This window comes from Anthonomus grandis, chromosome 2 (assembly GCF_022605725.1).
Source record: "Anthonomus grandis grandis chromosome 2, icAntGran1.3, whole genome shotgun sequence".
NCBI lineage: Eukaryota > Metazoa > Arthropoda > Insecta > Coleoptera > Curculionidae > Anthonomus > Anthonomus grandis.
The window spans coordinates 48,203,107-48,225,735 of NC_065547.1; the positions used below are offsets into that span (position 1 = coordinate 48,203,107).

At 28.6% G+C, this 22,629-nt stretch overlaps 1 protein-coding gene across 3 annotated transcripts in view; it reads left to right on the plus strand.

Annotated features, from left to right (window-relative positions):
- LOC126747486 (fasciclin-3) overlaps nucleotides 1-22,629 on the plus strand; it is a 630,854-nt gene that overhangs the window by 475,227 nt on the left and 132,998 nt on the right. The gene's annotated exons all lie outside the window — the stretch shown is intronic.

The window sequence follows — 22,629 nt, forward strand, 5'->3', positions numbered from 1 at the left end:
TCTTTATAAGGCTATCTATTTGCTTTTTTAGTTTTACTTCACTTTCAAGATTCTCAGTATCTCCAGAAACACTTACAGAAGTCATATTATGATCGATGTCAGAGCCCGAGCCAGCAGAAAGACGTTTGTTTACATTTGATTTGTAATTTTTGCACGTCCAGTTATAAGACCCGTTTTTCTTAAATTTCCCAGCCAATAGATCGTATTCCGCATTTGTTAACAAGGAACAGCCTTTTTGAACCCACGATAAACAAGTAGAACACTCAATAACTGCATGATTACGATTGCATTTGCGATTACAATAAGGACAGACAAACACTTCCGTCATCCTTTACTTCCTGGTTACACAAACAATTTGCTATTAAAAAAGAGGCACTAAAATTTAATATTTCAGCTGAAATACGCTGCACTAATATCAGTTAAAAAGTATGAAAATTTGCTACAGTAATATTAACGGTAGAAGTCCATTTCCTGTAGGAATGTTCCTTCAATAATAGAAATTCCAATGAATTGTTGTTAAAAATCTTCTGTCTTTGGCATTTTATTGATTATATGTAATTCTATTCTAGAGATTAACTTTAGTTATAGCCAGTCAAATTAGGCACTTAAAAACACACATTTAGATATCAAACACAACTTATAACACTTTGATAAACTGTGACAAAAACTGATAATAAGAGAGAAACATTAAACACGCGTTAACAGTTATACATCCTTCCATGAACATCTTTAATTAAAGAAATAAAACTAGGATATTTAAACTGTGAATTACCATTGTTACACCACACACAAACACATACGGAATTTCAAATTATAAAAGAAACTTTATAAATTGCACGCTCTGCCACTGGTAGATTACATTTTCGCACTTACTATTTCTCCTCCGGTTATTGGGAAGCGGTCCCTAGAAACGACACAAATTCGATATTGCCGCCATAAATTTCTTTGGGAAAATTGACATTTCAATATTCAAGCGCTACGTCTCGACTAGAAAAAGATGAAGATGTTTTAAAATATATATGCATATATATATATATGTTAGGTAATTCTATAGGGAGAACTCAGACATTTCGAGGAGTTTTAACCTCCTCCGGATGTTACAATTTCAGTAATGGATTTCAGAGAGAGATTTTTAAGTCTCCAGTGATTCTTTTAGGGCCGGTATATGCTTATGTAATTTTTTTAAGGTGAATCTGCTTAACAAGAAACATTTACATTTTCAAATTGGGTTTATAAAACGTAAATCGAACGCAAAAAAAATGTTTCGTTTTAACGACCTACTGAACGGGTTATATGTATAATGGACGAAATCGTACCGGGAAAATTGACTGATTTTAATCACATTTTCTCTCACAAAAAACACCGAATATGCGAAGTGTTTCCAGATTAAAGGGATCAAACGCGCATTAGGCCTGTCCCGTTTTTTTTTTTTTTTTTGAACAAATTTTAAAAGTACTTTGCTAAAGGCGGATATAAAGCGAGCCGTATAATGCTTAGCGGAAGGATTTAAGCGGAATATTTTATACAAAGAGCCTATTACGGGTGTCACTGTCTAAAAAAATAGGGATTAAAAATTGGTTAAATCAGTACTAAAGCTTAAATAAAAATTTATAGAATTTAGCAATAAATAACAGCTTATAAGATTATATATTAGACACGTGAAATTTATCCTTGCGTAAATGTTGTTTTTATTAGTTTTATAACAAAATTGAGTTATATTTTTATATTTGAGGTTATGTCTGCTATATTAAAATTGCTGTATCTCGCACGATAATTCAAATAAAAAAAGACACATGAACTATCGTCTTAAATAGACTAATGATTTCCTTCAATGGTATTGGATCTTCCTGCACTAGCAAAATTGATTGATTTAACTTGAGGAAATTTTAGTTGGGTTTTAAACATGGTAGCGTGAACATTGACCGGTCCGAGTAAGTGTTAGTTATCTTCCCCATTAGATGTCTTATTGATAATAGCAATATTATTAGGTCGGACACCGATGAGAATATACCGGGTGGTGGTGAGTTACCCGTTGGATTAAAAAACGTTAATGTTTCTAGTGATAATAATCGTGTGAATAGGGATGATTCTCAAACAAATGAATAAGTTCTATCAGATAGAATATAAAGAATAAATACCGAAAATAGGTAAAGGAATTGTAGTGTCGACCTCCAAAGCTTCAGATTTTTCATTTTTTGGGTATACCCTCCTGTATTGAATCTTTTCACTTAAAATTGATTTTTTCCAAAATTGAACTAACTATACCAGCGCCTTGCTCTCATCACCTACATCACGAAAACATTGGGTTATAATGGGATTTGAGCAGAACTAAGGGAATGAGAGCACTTTGAAAATTCGGAAAAAGTCATTCTTCGACCTCGTTCTTGAGGCCAAAAATGCGATATATCAGCTAATATAAGAGCTACGACCTAATTTTCATAAAATATTATAATGTTCAAATTTTTCAAAATGTCCAACTACTTCTATAATATACATATTAAAAAAAAGTCCATATTTTTCCGAAAATTAGATAAAGACATTTGCCGTATATTTTTTTCAGAGAAAAAGAGACAAAAAATACTTATGATAAAGGATAAAAACTGATTTTCACTTGCTTAGGTTTCCAAATATTCAAAATTATATCCAGTGAATTGAAATGATACTCATTTTATACCAGGCACTTGTCGTGAATTTTGTAAGTCTTCAAGGAACTTAAGGTGATTTTTCACGTTTTCCAGGTATTTAATAATAATAATACTGACGTTCTAATGAAAAACGCAGTAACTTCAAAATTTTCGATTTGGAGATTTTTACATATTATTGTGTAAAATAACATTCTCCATATTTAGAAAAAGTAATTTTTAAAAAAAAATTGCAAACGAAAAAAAACGCCTAATAAATATGCAGTATCTGCAAAACGTAACGCTTTTCTAAATATAAATGCAGCATCTGATTTTTCTAGTCAAAAATGCAGCATTCTACTGATGCCCATAAAATGCTGCGTTAAAATCACTTTGTGGCTGGATAACTGTGCGGCCCAAAACAAAAATCGGACCACGTTGTCGTACCTTGTGTATATAATAAATTCAGGAATGATTTCTCCACAAAAAATCTTTATTAAATACTTTGAGCCAGGCCACACATTTATGAGTGCAGACAGTTTTCACCACCAGGTGGAACTCCAAATGAAATATAAGAAAAATATTTACGACTTTCCAGATTTTAAGGGGGCAGCAAATTTTAGCAAAACTCAAGTTATAGATATGAATATTCATCAGTTCTATGACTAGCTAGATTTGACATCTATAAATCGCATTAAAAAACTTAAACCAAGGCTGTATATCAGTGATTTTACTACACTGATGGTAAAACAAGGCAGTAAAGCAATATTTTACACGGAAAATTATGACTATGAATACATAAAAACTCTAGAATTAAAAAAAAATTAAGAGCGAAAAAGAGCCCATTTCATTACCCTGTGCAAGAAACCAACAGAGAGGAATCAACCCAGAAAAAAAATCTGCTATATATTAAAAAAACTGTGTCCCCTGATGAGCACAGACAGGCAAATATTTTGGCAAGTTATCCCAGAAAATACGCTATCAAGAGATTTAAACACCTCAATTGATTAATTTTTAATAATTATAGTTATATAAGGGTATGGCACAATTAGTGCCGACTCTTAATTGAATGTTCAATAATTCCCTAAATTAATCATTTAATATTATTATTACTTAGTATTTTATTGATATACATTTTTCTATGTTACCTTTACTTCTGTTTAACAGTGTTACTAATTTTAATTTTATTATGTTCCTATTTTTTTATAAAATATATAGTTAAAACGTTTTTTTGCGTTTTTCTCAAAACTAACGTTCAGGAAGTTACTGCGTTTTATATTAGAACGGCAGAATAATAATAAGACGTTTATTAGTCACCAAGAAATTACAGCAATTAAGCACAAAGAATACTAATAGGTAGGTGTATTAACTTATACAAAATTTCAAATATTACAAAATTTCACTAAATATTGAGTATTTCATGATTTACAAATAACAAGAAAAAATCAAAGAATTTGTAACCAAATAAAAAAGCAGCTAATAATGCAAGGTGACCAACAGGCCATAATATGCAGTTTTACAGAGATATCCCTTACACAAAAGGCTCCCTGAATTTTGTTAAGGCCAAAAAAAAATGTAAAAAAAGACAAAAATTTAATAATAAATATTCTACTGAAAAAAGAAAGAACATACCTAACGGGACCATGGGAAGAGAATCAGAATACGAAAGAAAATATGAGGCGAAGAGAAGATGAGGAAATATAACGATTTATGGCAACGTTTAAAGCCTTGGTTGGAGTCATTTTTTACATTTTTTTCCGAGATTTAAATCAATTTTTTCCTTAAACTCCTGGAAAATATACAAAATTACGTTAAATGCCCTAAAAGAATAACGTGAAATTTTTTGAAAATTACACTTATTTATTTTTTATTTTTTTAGGTTTCCCAATATTTAAATTTACTAAAACAAATTCATGTGAAACAAATTAATATAAGCTGATAAAAAATAAAAATCTATGTTTTCCAGAATATCGACATATTTTTTTATTTTAATACCGATATTTTTTTTTACATATATTTGACGTATTTTTTGCAGGGATTTAAACCCAAGCAATACATCATATATTTATTATTATCGTTAAATATATATTTATTAAACTGTAGAATATACGTATATCATATACGATCCTGTTTACAAAGGGAGAAAATTTCGGCATTTAAAAAAAATTGACACGGGATTTACATATCTAGTTTTTAATATTTAATGAAATTCAAATCACTGTTTTTCATGTATATTATCCAATGTAATAACGTTGTTTTTATACTAAATAGTAATATATAAAATTATATCAAATTTAAATAAATATTGTTATTACATTAAATATTTCCTATATATTTTCTGCAGAAACATTGTTTTTCATTAAAATAACCCTTGACCCCCCACCCACCCTAAACAATTTTTTAGTGAAAAATTCCTTTGCAAAATCACTGTTTTCATTCATAATATCCAATCTAATAGCACTGTTTTTGTATTAAATATTCATTAATATACATATTTATAATTATATCACATTTAAATAAAGAATCTGTGTTATTAGATTAGATATTAACGACGAAACCAGCTATTATTCATGCGTAATATTTTGGAAAACAATGATTCTTGAAAACAAGTAAGGGTACGGTTAATAAAAAAAGTTTTTTTTTGCAGAAAATAATTGCCTAAGAGAAAAATGGTTTTTAGGAAAATTTAAGGTGAAAATATACGTATATATTATACGATTTTGCTTACAAATCGGAGAAAATTTCGGCATTTACAAACATTTATAAGGGATTTACATATCTAGTCTTTAAACTTGATCACTATATGAATTGTGATTTTATCACACATTCGAAATGACCCCGATACCACATATACGTATATTCCACTGTGTAGCATACGATATACTTTTCATACATGTCTATGTCGCAGGCTTATTGTAAAATCAGTCGTATTGTAATACGCCTAGGCTTTGTCATATAGTTCAAAAAATTCAAAATATCACAATTTGACTAATAATTTTAGGCGTATTATAATATGACTGAATCTTAGTAGGCTTATTGTTAAATTCAATCTGTACGTGAGTATATTACAATATGACTACATGAGATCAGGCGTATTATAATACGACTGACTGGCCATCCAGTCGAATTATTATATAAAAGCAATATCATCTCGGCTTCATTGCAGTTAATTTGTTATTTCTATGTATAATATAGTTATTACAGCAATAGATGTAGAATGTATAGCTAAAAATTTTGGCCTTGGACTTTTTTTAGCTTTCACAAAACTAGTAGTAGAGAAAAAAAAAAGTTAAGCTGTAAATATTTTAAATAAAAAATTTATTTGAAATAAAAGTAAAAATTACAGTTCTAGAGTAATTATTTACTGTTGGTGGATTTTAGTTGGAGTTATAGGTCTAAGCTAGAAGAACACTTTGAAAAAAAATTATATTTGCCGACGTTTTGATTTAAATTAGATCATCCTCAGGGCACTTAAAACCGGTAAAATTTATGTTAATATTATAAATACCTATGGACAATTAAATCAGAGTTAATAATTATCTGTATAAAATGGACATGAATTAAATATACAGAAAATTATTAACTCTGATTTATTATATTATCATCAATTTTGTGTTTTTAGTGCCCTGAGGATGATCTAATTTAAATTGAAACATCGGCAGATACAAGCATTTTTCTCCAAATTGTTTTCTCTTTGACCTAAATCCGTTAAAGAGATTTTAATGTTTTTGAAAATATACAAATATACCAACAGTTTAAGGTTGAGGTCGCAAACAAAAGATAAAATAATTATTTATTACAGCATAGTCCGCTTTTATGACATTTGCTACTACATTTCATATGAGCTTTAAAACATAAGCATTTATTGTTGCGACACTGTACCTTGCTTGGTTTACAAGAACACTTTGTGCATGCAACACAATGCCATGTGTAGTAGTATCAATTTGATAAACACCGTTAGTTACATTTACTATAGCTCCTAATATATTCTTGGGATCAAGTGGTCCTCTATCTAGCTTAGGAACCTCGATTGCAACAATTTGGTCTACAGCCAGAGGCTTTAATTTTTTATTGCTGAATTCCAACATTTTTTCTGCAGCGCGTTTTTGTCCCAGAGCAGATCCTTCTCTTTGTTGCTTGACTGTTTCTTCATTTCTGCATAGATCACAAGTCTGCTGTTGTTGATTTAAGGAAATTGATTTAGGCAAATTATTTTGGTCACACTTTATACATCTTAGGGTGGAAGCATCTGCAATAGTTTCTTTGTTGAGAAATATTTTCATGATCTTTTTCCACAAATTCCTCTGTAGCATTATCATCAATATACAGTATTTCTACTCCATGGTTTGCTTCTAACTCGTCTATTGGTTCTTCTAGCTCATAGGTAAGTACCATCCTGTCATCTGTATTATTCAAGTCGGTAACTACTAAAGTCTCGATTTCTTTATAAATGTCAGTAGAATATTTGTCGTCTGTGTGATTGCTAGTCGTGTCGACTTGTAAGCTAGTTATTGTGGCATCGTGTACTTCATCAGATGTTTCGTAGCGATCAGCTAAAGTATCTTCTGGACAACCTCCAGTTGAACTATTATTTAAAGTTGTTTCTAAATCTGCTTCTTTGTTTATAGTATGAATAACTTCAGAAGGCAAATTAGTAGAAAACAAACCACCTTGAAAATCCACTCCACTTGTATGGGGAACGTTTAATGATCCTGTGATAGGAAGAATTTTTTTGCCACTGAACAAAATAGTAGCCAAGGGACCAGTTTGTTGAATTATTATCTTTTAGCCAAGATTTAAGCATATTTTCCACATCCTGGTTTGATCTTTCAACACTTCCTTGACTTTGCGGGTGAAGCGGGCGTCCATTAATGATCTTGCAAAAGGGCCATGACCCGTACCTATATGAATTTCAATTAATTTGTTATAAAACTCTTCATAGGCAATTATGAAAATGATGTGATCATCTTCCTTGGTTCTTTTTTTAATTACTTTTCTTGTTCCACCAATTTCCATAGTTTCATAAATACGTAAGTAATACAGCTGGTTATTATTCCTTCTAGTTCCTTTATTTTTTACTTCCCGGGAACTAACTAAAATATCGCTTACTTCTCTTATTTTTTTTAGGGTCCATGGTCATTTACTGCTTTTTCCGTATTCTTAAATTAAAAGACGTATTTTTGGCAATTTTGCAAAATAATAATTACAAAGTTCCCAATATGTAATGTATAGAATAATGTAACTTTTTTTAGCTAAATTAATAATATTTATTAGTTTATCTCCGCCACTAGCTAATGTAAAAACTTCATATTTCTTACAATTATGGCTCTTCATACTTGTGCAATAACTCTTCCCCCCATAAAAACGCAGAAACACGTGAAATTACAATGAATTTTGCATATTTTACTGCTTAAGACCACCTCCCCCCCAAGCCCCTCCAAAAGTTACTGTCTAGTTGCGCCACTGGACTTTTGTATTAATTTCGTATCTTAAGCAAAAAGTGTCTAATACAAAAGAAATATATAAAGTTGTCAACAAACAAAATTGTGCACGTGAATCCATCCATTCCCGCCGATGCAACCGCGGTAAAATTAATATTTTGAGGTTATAGTTATGTTTATATAGTTTACTTACCATTGTAAAACTTCTCTAGTTCTATATAATAATTGTCTTTATTCACAAACATTAAATTAGCACTCATTTTAAATGGTATATAAGTAAGTATATCGCACAACACTAACTAAAATTATGATTGCAATTCACCTGACAAACTGTTCAATCTAAATTAAATGAACGAATACAATTCGCCTGGATAGCCGTCATATTATAATACGCCTAAAATTATTAGTCAAATTGTGATATTTTGAATTATTTGAACCATATTACAAGATGCCTAGGCATATTGAAAAGCCTAGGCGTATTATAATACGACTGATGTTACAATAAGCCTGCGACATATATATCTTATAGTGTAATATATTTCGCAGGGAAACCTAGAAAAATTTTGGGAAAATAGGGACAGTGAATCGTTTTTCGATGCTTTTATAGTTGGGTTGAGATGGGTTAGGTTGGTTATCTTGTGGGTAGCTCAACAATTTTTTAGGTACTTTTTTCAGAAAAGTTACTATACTAAACCTTTACCGAAAACAAAGTTTTATTTTAAGAAAAATCAAAAATATCTCGCCCAATGCCTCAACTAAACATTTTTGAAGAAATTAATGATTGACGAAAGCCATTTGCTAAGCCTATAATAGCTTTACAAACCATTTAATTCAAGATATTATTTAATTAGCCTCTGGACTAAGAAATAAACTATAATTAAACCCAACTAACTTAAACCAGTCCATAAAAGTAAATCACAAAGATACTTACACCGTATTTATCTTACTATAACGCAAAATTCCCCGCGAAAAAAACAAACAAAACCGCCCGTCCAAATACGCACCAAACACTCACAAAGTTACTATTTACATTCAATAAATAAATAAATAAAATCACATAACGCATACATTCCAGGCGAGTCATTATCGTCAAGCGAAAACCTACATAATATATCTAAAACAATTTGAAATAATAATGCTAATAGATTGGCGAAGGCGCATATTTCAACGCGACAAAACCGCATCTAAGATGCTATTTAAAATAATCGTAAACGAGTTGGCGAAAGTGCCGGGCATATTTTAGATATTTCGATTATTTCAAATTGGCTCGGACCCCCGTTTAAGGATTTGCCGAGAATTATTTGCTCTAAACCGTGAAACCGGCGATAACGTTGCCAATAGAACCGCATTCTTCAATAATCCAATTATTTTTCACCGCATTTCTAGTGTGTTTTTAATAGTTTTATATTTAATGAGTGGATGATGCGGCAACGTTGCGTTTCGTCGCTTGATAGTGTGTATGAGAGTTTATTATACAGGATGATTGACGACCGACGGTTCGTTGGCCATATATGGAAAACCGAACGCAGCATTTTTCTGAAAATTTGGTAACTATAGTAACAGACAATGCCCTATAAGTATAAAATATTTTCAGCACTGTAGCGTTGTCGCTTATATAGAAAAATGGCAACACCTTCGATTTTTTAAATAGAACACCCTATATATTTTTAGATATTTTGATTCCCTGCTTCATTTTAAGTCTTTTTTAATCATACCTCCTTATACGTATCTCTAGCGGTTTTCAAGAAAAAAAATAATATTGCGTTTTTTTGGTTAAAAACCAAAAGGTATAACTAACGCGGATGGTCTCGTTGAATTCAGAATGACGAAACTAAGAGAAAACCGTTGGAATTTTCCCGATAGTGCCTAATAGAAGCCGAGATATCGACCTCCAAATCCATATTATTTTTTATATTATACATTTTGCACCATTTTATAGCTCAGTATTTAGACTCAACTTCACATGTTTTATACAAAAAATTAATTATTACAAAAGATATTACACAGGATTCAAACGCGCACTCCTTAAGCAAGAGATATTGTTCGCAGTGATCTTTTTCAATTTCAACTCGCTAACAAATCCGTAACTAATCCGTGCACCATCGTTGAATTAAAAACCAATAATTACTCTTTCCAATTTACCCGTCGCCTTATCAATTTTCTTTGTAACCTCAACCCCAAAACGACCAAATTGAAACTGGCTAAAAGCTCTTTTATCTTATTCTGTCACTCGTCGACCCGCCAACGTTGAAGAGAGAAAAAAAGCATTAAAGGTTTTATTCTTGTTCCGACATCAATAAAGCTTAAAGTAAAAAAAAGAAAGAAAAACAAATCTAGATCAACGTCTGCGTCAACTATTTTTGCGACGTTTTTTAGTTTTAGATTTCACTTTAAAAGGAACTAGACTGAAGGTTGGGGGGTTTGAAATCAAGCTATTGTCCAGTGTATTAACCGAAAACAAAGGCGTTTTATGGGTTACTGAATATAAAAGTATACATTTTAAATTAGATTTATGTATCTGGTATATTCAATGAAGCAATACTGATTATGAAATAAATCTCAATCAATCTTTATTTAGCAAAATCTGCTACATAAAAATAAAATACATAGTATGGCATTTAATATGATATTAAAAACTAATAAACTAAAATTAAAACCTAAAACAAAACCAAAAAATAAGGATAATATTACAATAATAGTGCTGGTATAAGGTACGAGTATTGTTGACAAATAAATATGTTTAAGATTATACATTAACATATGAGTGGAAATATAAAAAAAGGTAAAAAAAACAAACATATACAATGTAAAAATAAAATCATATAAATCAAAATTTTAAGCTAAACGTAAAAGAATAAATAATAAAACATGAGTTATGAAAATAAAATTTTAAAATATAAACTGAGTTAAAATTTAATAAAATCAGAACACAAACACACAAAAAAATTAAGATAAAATAAATAATAAATAAAATTTAAATGACTTAAAATTAATCTAAACCATTAAAATAAAACGTATAATGATATAACACAGAATATAAAATTCGAAACACAGAATAAAGATAAAAAAAGACAAATACTAAATCTCTAGAACAAATTTTCTCAAGAGCCCTTTAAACACGTTAAAACTATCACAGGATGTAGGACTAGCCGGTAACTTATTGAATTCTATTAAGCCCCTATATAATATTGACTTGAGCAACTGAGTCGTATTACATCTGTCAACTAGGAAATCTGTTCGGTTGCGAGTAAGATAATTATGAACATTACTAAAAATTGTCTGGTAGCAGACGATGTTTCAATTTAAAAATAAACATTAGACATTATTCTTTGGTTCACAGACAACATACCTAGGACGTTTAACATAGACACAACTGGGGTATAACGATTACATTTAAGGATCAGTCTCATAGCTCTATTTTGTATTATTTCAAACTGGTTTATTATATATTGGGATAAATTAAATAATAATGTCGAACAGAATTGCAGATGGGGAAGGGCAAAAGCATTAGTTTTGTGTGCACTGATAGATTTTTTCCTATGCGTGCTATAAATCCAACTTTCTTTGAAAACTTGCTCATCATGTAATTATCATGCGCATGAAAGTTTAGGCTTGCGTCCAATATAGTTCCTAAGTAATTTATTTCCTTTTCAAAAAGAATTTTCTCTCCATCTACAATAATGTGCATAGCATCAATGTCTACCCGGCTCAATCTTGATTTTCTGTTAAATACACAGAATTTTGATTTTTTTTGACAATTAAACTCAGTTTATTGTGGCAAAGCCAGCCAAATAAGTTAGCAAGATCAGTGTTTATATTAGATACCAGTTCATTAGGTTACTTACCAACTATGTAAATCATGATATCATGTGCAAATAAAACGATTTTAAATTTTTTGACTACTTTTGTCATATCATTAATATATAGTGTCAACAATAATGGACCTAACTTAATTTTTGAATTAAAATGTTCCTATCAACGATTTTAAAAGCTCTTTTAAAGTCTAATAATACGGCTAAAACATAGTTATCACTATCAATGGCTCTGAGAAAATTATCACAAATATCGACAACCACTGATTCACAATAGTGATTCTGACGCAAACCTATTGAAAAAACATTGCAAATAGGAGGGAATAAAGGAAATCGAAGTTTTTTCGAGTAATATCAGGTTTTTGCATACCCTTAGGAAATATAACTTCTCAAAATCCGCATAATTTTTTTTTAATAAATATAAAGCCATGTATCGGCAACTTATATAATATGCTAAAAAAGATTATTATTATTGTTATTACTATTAAAAGTGTACTGCGAATGATCGAACAAAGGAAATTGATCTCAATGCTTCCTACTCTATCAAAAATACCCGGAAAATTTGTTAAAATTAGCATGACAAAAAATTCTTGAAAAGGACAATTTATTAAATAAAAACCAGTTTGATTTTCGGGAATGAAAAAGTACTGGTGATGTTAACACCAGCCACAATATATTTATAGTTATAATTTTATAGTTTAAATCACTATAATAAAAATGCGAAAAAATAAGAGATTTGCATAATTCTTTACGTAGCGTAACATTTTACATATTTCGGTTATTATAGAGCTTACATATGCCAATCTCGTATTATAATCTATATTAGATATCAAAAATTATATGATTAAAAACTCTTCTTGATTTTTATACAAGATGTCCCAAAATTAGTGGACGAAACGCGAACCCTGTATTCTTTGGTCAAAAATAATCTCACTTTTTCCTATAAACATATATCGGCAAACGCCCCCCAAGGGAGCTACGCCCCTTTTAAAAGGGGCACCTGAAGATGGTTTTTTCCACTTATTTTCGAAACGGATAAAAACATATAAAAATTTTAAATTTTGGTATTCTCTCAATTTTGATATGCTGAATTTAGTTGTCATTTTATAATTTTCATTAATTATTCAGGTGCGTATCATTTAGGGGGTGAGCCTAAAAAAATACCTAAGAAAAAATTGTGTGCAAAGTTTTTGTTTTTTTTTTCTTTAAATTTTAAAAATTTGAAGCTTTTTACGTAAAAAAGTACCTCTTAAGGACATATTAGGATTAAGTTTTAAATTATGATTCTTATTGCTAAAATAATCAGAATATATAATTATCGATAAAATGATTTAATAGCTATTTGATGAAAAGAATTTTAAAGGCAAACATGAACTATAATAGTATTATAGTATTGAAACTGTAATATTTAGTTGATAGTTGATATGGTCAAACGCTCTAGAAAAATCAACAACACCAATATACGAGGAAAATTTTTAGCCCAGGCTCTAACTATTTTAAAATATCTATTAAATGCATAACTTAAATGGATACGATTAAGTTAAATATAACTCTGATTATTTTACTGTAAGTAAATTAATATAATGTTTTAGAAAGCAGTTTTTTTTATTAATATTATTAATTTGCTAGTTAGTCAATAAATGCATTTAAATATAAACATATCAATATATTAAAAACAATAATTTAAGCTAATAATTAAAAGAGCCAATTTGTTTTAGAAGGGATTGACATACAAATATGTGTATAAGGTGTCAATACTCTTAGATGTTGGTGATAAGCACCATTAATATTTAAACAGTGTCTATATTTTCCACAGGTAGGATTCTAACCCAATAGGAAGGACAATATATCAGCATACATTTTTAAACGATGTGCAGAGACTCTCTGTCTCTCATATAAATTTTTAGTTTATCTTTTAAACAACGTGAATTTCTATATAAGTTAGGGCATGCAGTTTTATCTGTTGCTTAAATATTCGAAAACGTGCTTTATAACAATATTACTCGTATACTTAGAGATAGGTTCATTAACAATAATATGTTTTTTTTTACTAGGGAAGTCCACTGTATTGAATTTGGGTATTTTTACGTTTTGCAAAGACGATATAAAAAGTAACACTTAAGTAGCTATAATTTTCATTCACTGCATTAAAGCTTTTGATAAAGTTGATCACTCGCTACTTATTAAAAAACTTAGCAAATTTAATTTTGGTTCAGAAGCATATGTATATGTTTCTGAAGTATTTTACCTATCATAGGTTAAATCAAGTTAAAATGCGGAATAGTTTATCTAAGCCATTTATATTAACTTCACAGGTACCATAAGGTAACAACTTATACTGTCTCTTTGCTATATTTATTTTCAACAAGCCTGCTATTAGCAGATGATTTTAAAATTTTTCGAGAAAACTCAAATCGCCGTATGTTGGAAATCACATTAAATATAAAGACTGCTTTATTATAAATAATATTAAATTTCATGTTTTAAAAATACATCTAAGAATAAATGACAATAATCAAGTAATAATTAAGTGTGACAACGACTTCTAAAATTCTTCTATAAACTAAACAAACGATACTTGAAGAACAAATTCCTAGTCTGCAAAGGCTGTGAAGTCTTAAAATTTTATTTAGATATAGTATTTTTATTTGTCTAGGCCTAGTTTTTAATCAGTAGTAAGCACTCTTTTATTGTAATAACAATTATTTTCCGTTTTAAATAACTTTATTTGGGCTTAAATAGGAGAGGGATGGCTGCGGGGGTATTTTGTGATTTTTCCAAGGCCTTGGGTTGTGTGGATCGCAAAATATTACTGCAAAAGCTTCAGGCTGTGCTTTAATGTAACTTGAGTCATATGAGTCGTACCTGTGTAGAATATCGAATGATACCAAGGATCGGTTCTTGGCTCCTTATTTTTTTTCATTTACATCAACGACCTAGTGTCTATCAGTATTAATGGATCCTTTACGTTATTCGCTGATGACACTATTGACTTTTGTGGCTAGGAACAAATAATAATACATTGGAAGAAACAATAAATAATGTTATTAAATTTATTAAGAATTAATGTGACGCAAACCAGGTTTCTTTTATATTTAAAAAAAAAATATTATAACATTTAAGGGTATTACTACAAATTCTTCATTGAATGGAGAGTATATAATGAATAGCGAATGCTCCAGATTTCTAGAAGTTTTTATTGACTCAAAATTGAAATTTATTGCCTACATTGTTGCTTTGAAAGGGAAAATTACCTCTGTTTGTTATGCTGTTAGAGTTTTTCGTCTTGAGGTTTTTTGCTTCAGTAGAGTCCCACTTGTTTGGTCACTTTTTGTCTAACATTTATTTAACAAGATTTAATATGCACTTCAATTATAATTAAATGTATAATCACTTGCCCCTGGAAGAGGTTTATAGGGACGTTTGTTAGGGATGTTGCAGAGATATTGTTGTTTTTTCTTTAATTCTATATATTATTGTCTAATTTTGTTGACATATTGTGACTTTGTGCTAAACAGGCATATTTGATTTGATTTGATTTGATTAGATTAGATCTAGAAATAATTAATCTTGAAATGATATTTAGTAAGCCTTTATTTTGAAAAATAAAAAATTTTTCAAATTATTACACAAGAATATTTATATTCCGAAATAGAGACCAATAATATCATAACCTCTTTCAGTTTTTTGCATATTACACTTTTTGTGAAGTGTTGTCTTAATTAATAAGATGCTCAAAATGCAGTCCACTAAAGTAAAATCTAAGCAAAATCTATTTTCACACTCATTTCTCGCTGAAATAGATGTCCAATAAAATTGTCCATGGAATATGTGTACAAATTTTCAAAATGACATCAGGTCAATTTTTTGAGTTATGAACTTTTTGTTGAATAAATATTAAAAAAAAATCAATATTTTCGAAAAATATTTTTTTCCCAAATTCTTGTACGAATTTGGTAAAACGCTGAAACAAGTGTCCAATAAAATTGTTTATAAAATATGTGTACAAATTTTCAAAATGACATCTGGTCAATTTTTTGAGTTATGAACTTTTTGTCGAATAAATATTAAAAAAAAATTAAAATTTTCGAAAAATATTCTTTTTCCCAAATTCTTGTACCAATTTGACAAAACGCTGAAATAGGTGTCCAATAAAATTCTTCATGGAATATTACCTGCAAAATAATTTTCGATAAGGGTTTCCTAGTAATCTTTTTATATTGGTCATTTTTAATGAGATTATCAACTTATTTAAAATATTTTGTTTTGACTAAAATATCAGTCTTATTTCCTTTGTCAGATTTTAAATAGAAACAATAATATTCTCTTAGTCGTTTAACAAATCTAATTAAGTTATGCTTTATTAAATTTGTTAATTTCCAAAATATTAAAATTTCTAAATTTTCCGCTCTAAATTAATATCACAATAAAATTTCTCGTAATAAATAATAAATATTATTAAACCCTTAGGAAATAGCATTTTACAAAAGATTTTCAGGATTTTATTTAAATTTTGAACAAGAGTTATCGATCAACAATGATGCATAAAAAATCTCTTTGTCTAATTCCTGACTTGTTACATAAAACATAGGGAAAACTGTCATATAAAAAGAATTTAAACATTTATTATAAAAACCTATTACAAAAAGAGTGTTACGAAAATGGCTGCAGAAATAATGATTTCTTTTTAATACATAACTCTAATTATTTAAAGGTTGCTTTTAAGTGTCTTAAAGATAATTTGTTTTTCTATAATTTTTGTAGTTACTATTTTTTATCTCGTATTTTCTAAATTGAATTTTATTATACAATTATAAATATTAATCAGTTTTTTTTATTGCACTTCAAAATATTTTTTTAATGTTTCTCTTCATTAATAAAAATTATACTTAAAAATATATTATTATTAAAACAAAAAAAAATTAAAAAAGGTTAAGGATGTTACTAAATTCCAAATCTTAAATTTATTGTACAATTAATTTTTGCATCTTTTTTTACTTTAAGAAATTTATTATTTTTTTTAAATACGACTGTAAATTTTGTTTCATTCCTTGGTGCATTTAAAAGCTTAATCAAAATTTGAATTTTTAAGGCAAAAATTTGTTGATGTTATTGATTTCGTGTAACATTGTTATGAGTCTTTTTCGAATTAATTAAAATCATGAAGCTAATTATTAAATCATCAGTATCATATGAAATATACGAAAAGCCTTTTATTATGCTAATAAAGAAAGGGATGCCATATTCATTTAGGTTACGGTATTTTTTTTAATTTGGTTAGTTTTTGCAGCAAAATACCACATTTATATTTAGGTTATAAGGAAGTAGTAAAATGTCATTTTTTGCAAAAAAAAATATATTTCTCATAGAGTTGAAATAATAAAAGACAGCTGCCATGTCCAATAAAGTTATGCAGTAAAGTATTTACATTTTTCCGCCATAAATGATTAATTCTAGCCAATTATCAGTAACATTGCAAAAAATAAATAATATTCATTAACAGGCCTGTCATATACAAAAAGTTTAAAAAATTTATTATCAAGACACTTGACGAAATAATCATTGTTCCCTTGTCCCCGTCTCGTCATACCCGATTCGAGGGATTAGACCGCCAAGCGAGTTTGATACGCGCCGTCCCAAACTTGATAGTCGGCATAATTTTATTATAATCCCAACCATAATGTTGTAGAATGTATTCATTACTTACAAATTTTAGTACAGTACACATTTTCAAAATAATATTTGGTCGATTTTTTGAGTTATGAACTATGTATCCAATAAATATTTTTCAAAAAATCAATATTTTCGAAAAAAAAATTTCTTCACATGACAATATTATATGATATGTTACTTAGGAGACGGGTGTAAACCGGCACGCAAATAATAAATATAATTATTTTTACGTAATTGGATATGAATTAATGTAATTATTTATTTATTTCTTGTTGTGTCACTTACTATAATTCAAGAACATACTAACACGGTTTATTTTTTATAAAAGGTATTAGAAGCCCTCAGGAGCTAAGGTTTTGAGCTCAATGTAATAAAAAATTAAACTCTATATTAATAGGTCTATGAAATATATAAGGTTCTCAAACCCAAAAATTTCTATTAAGATTCCAAAATATCTCGGTATTTCTGTAATCTATGGGATAAAGTCAAGACTTTAGTAAAACTATGGAAAAAAATCGAAAGGTGGAAAAACTGAACTGTAAAAGACAATTGTAAGAAACCTATAACTGCAAACTTTATTTTTCCAATAGTTTCTTAATAGTATAGACCTTGTAAATCCAATGAGACTACCCTCAAGATAGCACCGTCTTATACTTTTCGAGATATTGATAATCTTGAGGCCTATTTTGGGTAACAAAAATGTTAAAAATTCATATTGCTTATAGACCTCCACACTGACTTCTCAACATAATCCTTTATATCTATGCATGTAGTGAAATATTCTTATTACCCCCTTAACAAGATATAAAAATATATATATATATGCCTGCTTAAAAAAATATATGTATATTTGTGCTACTAATTACCATAAACACCTTTAAAATCTCTATAAATATCTAATTAACAAAAAACAATCGGAGTTTTACTACTGAGTTCTGGTGCGCAAACAAGATTTGCCACTCAAGTGCTTAATTTAAACTTAGTTTTCTGCCTGGTGTGTGGAAACTAAATTGTATTTACATGTTCCCGTTTGATACAATTTAATTATGGCAAACAGGGGAATCCCTTTATATAAAATGTACGTGTTACCTTGAGAGTCCGCCGACTTTAGTTTACAAGTTTTGTCTAAGTTTGGCGGTCCAAGAGATAGAAATAGACTTATCGAAAACCTGATTATGGTCAATTTTTATTTAGTTTCATTAGTAGGTATGTGTATAAAAAAATCATTAAGGTAAGAGAAGGATTCTTATCCTTGATTTTAATGAATATTAAATTAGTCTTGTAAGTAAGGGCATTCAACTTATTAGTACAGTAAGCATTGGACAGAGCTAAATAAAGGTTTTTTTTTTATTTGCACTAGGTGTACATTTTTTTGGTTGAATTTCCACTATAAATATCCGATAAAATGTCCGCGTGATATACGTTGATGAATTACGTTTGTTTTATTCATGTTTAATAATGATATGTTAATAATATACATTTATTATTTCATAAATCTTAAGGGTTTAAGTATGTTATATTGTATACTATTGAAAGACGTGCATTAAATGCGTTTAATCGAATGAGATTTTTTTTAAATAACTTTACTACCAATGTAGATATTTTTTTTAAATTTGCAAATGTGTTTTATGCATCAAGAGGCATAGACGTATAAAGAAAAAAAAATAATGTTTACTAATGGCGTAAATAAGGGATTTGTCGTAAATGTTATTTAATAAAAACAAAGTACATCATTGTATTATTCTAAAATAAATTTAATTTTTTAAATCCTTTTTTAGTTTCGAGCAAACTTGTATTGTATTTTTTTTTTATTTGTATATCTTATTTGATATAATTATTGTTTCATACACATTAATATATTTCCTATTTTTTTCTAGAATTCTTTGTGTATAATATTCCATTATTGCACTATAAGGTATTTATGTGTATAAAAAGTATATCCTATTCTACACAGTGGCATATATGTGATATCAAGGTCCTTTTATCATATATTTGAGGTGTAGTGATTAGGTTTACAGATTAGCTATGTAAATCCCTTGTCAATTATTTTAAATGCCGAAATTTTCTCCCTTGTGTAAACATGTATATACGATGTATATATTATATTCTACAGCTTAATAAATATAGCTTAACCATATGCAGTTGATGAATATACCAATAGTTCTACTTTAAAAATTGTATTTTTGAAGCTAGATAATGTAAAGTGGTCTAGAACCAAAAAAACTACCGAAATTTTTCCAAAAGTGAATGACTTTCTTAAACTCTTTTACTCTCACTTCCCTTTTTCTCTTTCTCTCTCTTTCTCTCATATGGATAAATGAACTTCAAAGCCTAAAAAAGTAAAATTAAATTCCTGGCAGTTGAATTGGAGTTTCTTCTTTTCTCTCTCTCTCTCTCTCTGCCATGTTTTTGAATGCACTCAACTGCCTGGAATTAAAAAAGAAATATTCCAGTCAATTATCTAAACTCTCTTACTCTCATTTCCCTTTTCTCTTTCTCTTAGATGATGCTCAGATAAAAAAAAAAGACTCTTCGAGTCAATTGAGTAGAACCCTTGTTTATTTCTCTCTCGCTTCCTCTCTCAGATAGTTAAGGGCATTCAACTGTCTGGAATTCTTATGCAAAACCAAGATTATACATCCCAAATTCACTTCAAAAGCGTTATATTAAATTGCTAAATAAACGCGTGCCATATCCATTTAAATTATGCATGATTTTTGCCTAAAATACAATATATGACTTGTTTGTCTAATTTTTGCAAAACTTTATGAAATTTTAAACGAATCCGATTATCAAACAAACATTAATATAATTTTTAATTAAAATTTAAGCATTAAATACAGAGAAATCATTGGAAATATTATAATTATAATTATATTATAATTATATATAATAAGCAGTTTAATTATAAACATTTATTAAAATTAGAGCGGAGGTGTGCGTTTTTGGTGTAATTTGCGGACTGAATATTCTTATTATTTAGCATAATTGCTGCTTTATTTACTCCTTAAATTTGGTCTGTGAATAATGTACCACTTTTGCTATAAGGATTTTTTTTATAAAATTATCATTACAATATTTACTGTGAGAAAAACAAAAACAAAAATTTTTTTACAGGATAGCGTCGTTTTTTTTTAAATAACATCCAAGACCCATTTACTGCTTTACGGTTGAAATATTTCCCATAATTCCTTCCTTCCATGTTATATGACTGCATAACTTAAATGGACATGACGCACGTTTTCTATAATGTATTTCAGCCCAAACTTATAAAAAAACAGAATTTCCACTTATTTGCATTATAAAAAATTACACAACTACGGCAATTTTTATAGCGTTATGCCGATGACTTTATTTTCGAGAAATAGAATAGTTTTTTTTTTACGTTTTATTCGAAAACCTTAAGGTTATGTGAGGAAAGTATAGAAATAAAAACTATAATTTTTTTATATAATTATTTTCTGCAAAAAAACCATTTTTCATTAACCTTACCTTTACCCCACCCACCCACCCCATACAACTTACCAGTAAGAAATTGTTTTTAAAAAATCATTGTTTTCGAAAATAATACGCATTCATAATAGCTGGGTTCGTCGTTAAAATCTATTATAATTACACAGTTTATTTATTTAAATTTGATATAATTATATATATGTATATTTATAAATATTTAATACAAAAACAGTGCTATTAGATTGGATATTATGGACGAAAAACGATGATTTTTCAAAAGAATTTCTTACTAGGCAAATGTTTGGGGTGGGTAGGGGGATAAGGTTTGTGTTTATGAAAAACAATGTTTTTGCATAAAATATATATTCAATATTTCATTTAATAATAATATTAATTATTATAATAAATGTTGTTTATTTACTCAATTCAAAAATACATACAACGTCTCATATGGAACCAAAAATATACGGGTAAATAAAAGGCCGACAGATTCAAATTTCTGCATATCACAAATTCTGCTTTAACAATTCTTTAACACCGCGACCAAATATCGATGTTTAAATCAACTCTCAAGTGTCAAAAATAAAAATACCTACATTTATAAACATGTCTATATCACATCTATTTTTTAACACAAATAAAACACAATTTTTAAACAAAACCAAAAAGCAAAATCAATACCGTACACAAGGTTCAGAAGGCTATCTACTGACCATCAGAATCACATTAAAACACATTAACTGAAATATGTAAATTGTTCAAGTCGATATCGAAAAATTTAATTTGTCTAGAGATATTGTTGGAAAATGACCGTTTAAAGTATTCAGTTCGATGCCTGGGAATTTGAAGCGTTTTTCTTCGAAGATTCAATTAAGGAAGTTTAAATTTGACTTACCGAACACCAGATTAGGGTCGGTTTTTCTTTATCTTGTATTGTATTGTTTCTTATTGGGATAAAAGCAGCACTGCTAAAGATAAAACGTAATATAGTGTTTGAACTTTACTTATCTTTAATTATTTTTTTACTTTTTACTTTTTCTATGTCTTTATCTTTTCATTTCTTTATTTTATTACTTTACCATTTCACTTCTCAACTATCTGAATATTAATCTTTTCTCATATAAGGGTCAAGGAACTAAAGAAGGACAAATTAAAACTGCAACACTGTAGAAAGTCAGAAAAAAGTACATATTCTAGTCGCGCCTTGAAAATGATAGCTTTGAATATAAAGGCATAACTTAAATGGGTACGATTGTCTCTATTAATTATTATTGTTTATTAATATTGATATTTTCCATTTTTATCAGTGACATATCTGTTAATATTTTAAGCAATTGTCTACTGTTTGCTTCTCCAAAATGATATTAATTTAATCTACAACTGGTGCAAGATTAATAGGTTTCTTCTCAATATTGAAAAAGTGTAAAAGATGTTAATTTCTTTGCTAAAAAATGAAATTAGCTTCGACTATACATTAAATGTTACAATTCTTTCTAACTGTAATTATGTTCGTGATTTGGGTGTTACTATTGACAAGGGGCTTAATTTTTGCAATCATATCGATAATATCATAAAGTAATTTTTAAAATCTTTTGGTTTTATTATAAGAGAAAAGATATATTATTTATC